Below are 6837 nucleotides of genomic sequence, written 5' to 3' on the forward strand. Positions count from 1 at the left end.
ACCTTTCATATATAACAAATATGGACATAATACCAGATCATTTTTACTTTCAAACTAAGCACTCAGCTATTCAATTCTCACACCTTTGAACCAATCAGGTTTCATATAATGCCACTTTTAAACTTTTTTTCTAATCAAACAAGGTTTTCATCAAGTTTCTGGCCAAACCTGATATTTTCTCCTCAATAACATCTAGAATATGATTTCCAATAAGAACCTTGATCCTAAATCTTTAAATCACAGAGAAATAAAGATTCCAGACCACGGTAGTCTTAAAGGATATAATAGAAAGAGTTATATCATACAACGCACATACAATTGCCACCCTTATATCAAGGGTACACCTCTCCTTGATATGCCACCCTTATCCCATGGTACACCTCTCCTTGATATGCCACCCTTATCCCATAAAACCCCTCCTTAATATGCCACCCTTATTTCCTCATCAAAATATTTCACAAAAATAATTCCAATTAGACCGCAGCCATTGAAATTTTTATCAATCCAAAATTATTTATATCAAATCTCCATTTTATGATAAAATAACAATTTTTATCAATCAAGCACAAGGCACAATACAAATCCGGACAACTCATCGCCCAAGGCTTGTCCGATTTAACACTTAGAAATAAATTCCATCTTTTGTCCGGATAAAAAGTTCGGACAATACATCGTTCAAAGCTGGACCGATTTAAAATAATCTGGTCACCACATGGTCGTATTCCTACTTCTCAGTTCAAAATGTTAACCATTATTAACAATCTTAACTCGCTTCACACTTAATCGGTGTAAGACTAAACCGTTCAACACTTGAGCGGTTTAGGGCTTAATCGCCCAACCCTGACCGATTTACGAATAATCCGGACAAGCTTTGTCCGATTTAAACTTAATCCGGTCAACCTTTGTCCGGATAAAACCCTTAAACAAATACCTGATTTCTTTCCAATAATAATCAACATTCAAATAAAACCAATATCAAATTTTATGTAAAAAGGTTTAGAAATTACTCACCTTAAAAGCCTTTTGAAAACCAACTTGATCTTTAGACAAGAAATAATCCGGTCAACTCTTTTTCTTCTAAATCGCTCAACTTTTCTCCAAAAATAGCAAGAAGATTTAATGGAGACTTAACCTCCCTTTTATATACCTTTCCCAAACAGGAAGGTCGGCTACTCCATGTGCATACATACCCACAAACCATGCACACATACATATATACCTATGCATATATACACATATATTATGCATTTATATATATATATATATATATGTGTATATATATATCCAATTAATGCACAAATTCACATACTAGCATGATCAAACGTATCAATTTATCATGCTGTCATGAAATCAATCAATCAGATAATCACACATTAATTACCTTGGGTGATAACCAAGATCCGGTTATCACATTATCCACCCCTTAAAAGAATTCCTTTAATCAAAAAGCCAAGGGTACTCTGATCTCATCTTTGACTCCAATTCCCACGTTGCTTCCGGTCTTTTGTGAAACTTCCACTGAACCTTAACCAGGCTTATCTCTTTGTTTCTCAACACTCTGATGTTTTGATCAATTACAGCTTCCGGTGTTTCCACAAAGTTCAGCTTACTGTCTAATTTAATCTCTAGCATCGGTATGGCTAGACTCGGATCGGCCAAACATTTCCGCAGATTCGACATGTGAAAAGTGTTGTGAATCAGACTCAGCTCTTCTGGCAGCTCTAACTGATATGCTACTGGCCCAATTCGCTTACATATTCTGAACGACCCTACATACCTCGGACTGAGCTTCCTTTTCTTTCCAAATCTGATGACACCCTTCCATGGCAAAACTTTTAACATCACAAAATCACCTATACCAAACTCAATCGGCTTTCGACGATTATCAGCATAACTTTTCTGACGATCTTCTGCTATTTTGATTCTTTCGCGAATCTGTTCGATCTTTTCAGAAGTTTCTTGGACAATTTCAGGACCCGTCAGCTGTTTTTCACCAACCTCATTCCAACACAATGGCGTTCGGCATTTACGTCCATACAACACTTCATATGGTGCCGCTTGGATGCTGGAATGGTAACTATTGTTATATGCAAACTCTATCAGTGGCAAGTGATCTTCCCATGATCCCCCAAAGTCAATAATACAACTTCTTAACATATCTTCGAGAGTCTGAATAGTTCTTTCACTCTGTCCATCAGTCTGCGGATGATAAGTTGTACTTAATCGGATTTCAGACCCCAAAGCTTTCTGTAATCCTTCCCAGAACTTTGAAGTAAACCGGCTATCTCTATTAGAGATAATAGACAAGGGAACACCGTGTCCGGTAACAATTTCTTTGATGTAAATCTGTGCTAGCTTTTCTAAAGAGTATTTCTCTCTTATTGGTAGAAAATGCGCAGATTTAGACAAACGATCAACAATTACCCAAATCGCGTCATATCCCTTTTGAGTTCGAGGTAACTTCATAACAAAATCCGTGGTAATGTGATCCCATTTCCATACAGGTATCTCTAAGGATTGAAGATTTCCATACGGCTTTTGATGTTCAATCTTAACCTGTAAACATGTCAGACACTGTTCTACATATCGAGCTATATCTCTTTTCAACCCTGGCGACCAATAAAAACGTTTCAAATCTTTATACATCTTATTGGTGCCTGGATGAATAGAGTATCTGAACTTATAGCTTTCATTTAATATCATATTTCGGATATTTCCAAAACATGGTACCCAGACTCGCCCTTGAAAGCATATTAGTCCTTCGTCATTCTGTTCCAAGGTTGAAATCATCTTACCCAACCTTTCTGCTTTAACAAAATCTTCTTTTACAGCTTCTTGTTGACATCTTTGAATTTCCTTACGAATGCCAGGGATCAAATTCACTCTCATTGCCACAGCTTGAATGGTTCCACTCTTTTCTTTCCTACTCAAAGCATCAGCCACCACGTTAGCTTTTCCTGGGTCGTAGAGGATTTAACAATCATAGTCATTAACCAGCTCAATCCACCAACGCTGTCGCATATTTAATTCTTTCTGGCTGAACAAATGTTGTAAACTTTTATGGTCAGTATAAATCTGACATTTTGTTCCCAGAAGATAGTGTCTCCAGATTTTCAGAGCAAATACCACTACAGCTAATTCCATGTCATAGGTTGGATACTGGTTCTCATGATCTTTCAATTGTCTTCACGCATAAGAAATCACCTTTCCTCTCTGCATCAGAACACATCCTAACCCTAATTTTGAGGCATCGCTATAAACCACAAAGTCTTCAGATCCATCTGGTAAAGTCAATACTAGTGCGCTACAAAGATGATCTTTTAACAGTTGAAAAGCTTCTTGCTGTTCTCTTTCCCACTGGAATTTAWTGTTCTTCCGAGTCAATTTAGTCAATGGCACGACTATTTTAGAAAAGTTCTGAATCAACTTACGGTAATAACCGGCCAATCCCAAAAAGCTTCGAACCTTGGAAGGATTTTTTGGAGCTTCCCATCTTGCAACTGCTTCTATTTTCATTGGATCAACTTTTACTCCTGATTCTGAGATGACGTGACCCAGAAATTGAACTTCTCTTAACMAGAACTCACACTTGGACAATTTAGCATACAACTTTTCTCTTTTCAATAATTCCAGTATCAGACGAAGATGTTTTGCATGTTCTTCTTCAGTCTTAGTGTATATAAGAATATCATCAATAAATACAATAATGAATTTATCAAGATATTCCTTACATACCCTATTCATCAAATCCATAAAAGTTGTGGGTGCATTAGTTAAACCGAATGGCATAACTAAGAATTTGTGATGCCCGTACCTTGTTCTGAATGCTGTTGTGGCAACATCTTCTTTCCTGACCTTGAGCTGATGATACCCTGATCTTAAATCAAACTTTGAGAAATAACTTGCTCCCACCAATTGGTCGAACAAGTCATCAATCCTCGGTAAAGGATACTTGTTTTTGATTGTTAACTTATTCAGTTCATGATAGTCTATACACATTCGTATAGACCCATCTTTCTTTTTGACAAATAGGATCGGAGCACCCCAAAGTGAAGTACATGTGCAGCCCCTGGTACTAAATCAATTCAGAACTCAATGACTCTATCTGGTGGTTATCCAGATAAGTCTTCTGGAAAGATTTCTGGATATTCACTAACAATCGGAATTGATTCTTCTTTTCCCTTTTCTTTCTTCAAATCAATTACATATGCCAAACATCCTTGGCACTTCTTCCGAATACTTTTCTGGGCTTTCATTACTGACAAAATACTGGTATGGTGATTCTGACGATCACCATAAATAACAACTATCCCTTGGTCTGGCAGAATAATTCTGATCATTTTTTGATTACAAATAATACTAGCCTGATATCTTGCCAACCAGTCCATACCCACCACTACATCAAATTCTTTCATCGGCATAGGAAATAACCGGATCGGAAGTTCACAGTCCCCAATCACAATAATACAGTTATTGAACACACTAGTAACAGTTTCCTGACTATTAGCAGTATCAACTACTAACTCATCATTAAGTATCACAGAATCCAGACCTGCAGTTTGAGCAAACAATGGTGATACAAACAAAAAGCTTGCACCAGAATCAAATAACACCTTAGCACGTATTGAATTCAGAAAAATGTACCTATTACTACATCCGGCGATGCTTCTGCCTCGTTCTTAGTCATTTGGAAGGACCATCCCCGCGCCCCTCCTTGCCCTCCTCTATTCACAGTAGGCCTTCCCTAAGTACCCGACGCGTTACTCCCCATCATTAACTACGAAGTTCTTAACAAGGGACAATTCGGTCGAATATGATCCGGAGAATTGCAATTAAAACACCTTCTGTTAGCTGGACAGTTTCTAGACAGATGACCACCCTTCCACGTGCCTGACACCACAAGAAAGCCTGTTCCCTAGAAACCCTCCATATTACCCTCCCTTCAACCCCACGTTGACACGTGTCCCTACCCCATTATGATCGCGAGCTGTCTTTACGGCTCACGATCACAAATCTTTTCACCTTTTTACCCATATATCACCACTATCATCACCCTTTATTATTATTTTATTATGATTTTCTAAATCCAACCTCTCGCCTCACTCTCACTATATAAACCCTTCTTCCCCAAACAGATTACCCTTTACGCCTACAAACTCTCTCAAGAACAAAAACATGCAACTCAAACCTACAACTTATGATCTTGCAACCATGGTTTCATCAACGACAACCACATACAGTCGATTGGCGCAGACAGTCGAACGATCGTTGTCCTTCCCATTAAGCCCAACAAGCATGCAATCGACCTTCGTCCTCAACTTTTTGAGGATAGGTTCGCCATACTAATCGAGTTTTTTCGAAACTGCATTCTTCAACCGGCCCTCACCTTCTCCGACAATGAGGTTTCGGTCAAGTATATTCAACCGTACTGGCAAACATGTGACTTCTACCCGGAAAACCATGGTATCATGGTGACATTGATGTCCCCAATGACATGGTTTGCTCGGTTAAAATTTCTTGAGCAAAGATCTCCCGGGTCCTCTTCATTCCTACCCGACAGGAACTCAGGATTACACGTTACGAAGACCCACCAACAAGTCACGATATTATGTGTTTCATACAGATGTTGGGCTACAACCGAGAGCTACAGAATGCCTTCGATTTCAAGCGACAATACCTTCCACCTATGTGGAACATATTTTTTTTATCGTTCTCAACAGAGCTCTTACGTGCAAACTAGGAAGCATGGACCAGGGCAACATCAATATTATGACCATCATGTATGGTCTTTTCTTCAACTTGCCTCTGGACTATGCCCTCTTGATGTACAACGAAATCCACGCCGCCATGGTGAAGAAAATAAGTTAATGGTCATAGGGAAGCTGGTCACGTCGGTTCTCTTTCCTCGCTTCCTTGCCCTCTTCATCAAGGATGCGATGAAAGTGCACAAGTTGCCTTGCGATGCACCATTCACACTGCAGTTTGTAATGAATGGTCATCGCCCCACCATCTCCAAAGATGGATACCCCGTGGAGAGGCCTTTATCAAAGGCCATACTTGGTGTCATTCCAGACACCTCTGCTACCCATAGGTCATATGAAAGCTCTATGCTGGTCCAACAACTGCGACCAGCTACCCAAGAGCAGATAGAGCCCTCCCCAGACACTAGCGAGGGATCTCAAGGTGAGAGAACTTCATCGGATGATGAATCTAATGATGATGACAGTCCTCCTACCTCCCCCGGCCCTATGCCCACTTTTGTTCTATCTCCCCAACCACAACCCCGGGAAACCACATCTACTATACCTAGCGACCAAGTCCAAAGGGATATTGAACAAGGACCACCCAGTCCAATCCCTACTCAAGCAAGCCATCTAGAGGCCAATCATCAGGTCTCCAGAGATGACATAGCCGAGGAACCTCACCATCCATTACCTCTCTCCCAACAGAGGGGTGATGAAGAAACATGAGCCACTTCTCCTCAGGGCTCGACAATCCCCGCACACACAAAAGAACTCGTTGCTTCTGTGCAATATTCTGGTTGATATATATATGTATATATATGTACGGTTATGTACGTATATGTGTAATATATATATATATATATATATAAGAGATAATTCAAATTTTTTTCTTTTATTTTAATTAAGAAATGGGAAGTCGGCTAGAGAGCCGCCCACCATTTTGAAGTGGTTCATATATAAATGGATTTTGTGGAGAAAAGGAGATATACACACATACCATATTTAGAAATTTGCTCTGAAGAATCAAGAAGATTGCACGGGAAGAAGAGGATTTCAAAAGCTTTATTATTCAATTTCTAAAGGTGAGTGTATT

Source organism: Cynara cardunculus (genome assembly GCF_001531365.2).
Source record: "Cynara cardunculus var. scolymus isolate 2C chromosome LG 8, CcrdV1, whole genome shotgun sequence".
Taxonomy (NCBI): Eukaryota; Viridiplantae; Streptophyta; class Magnoliopsida; order Asterales; family Asteraceae; genus Cynara; species Cynara cardunculus.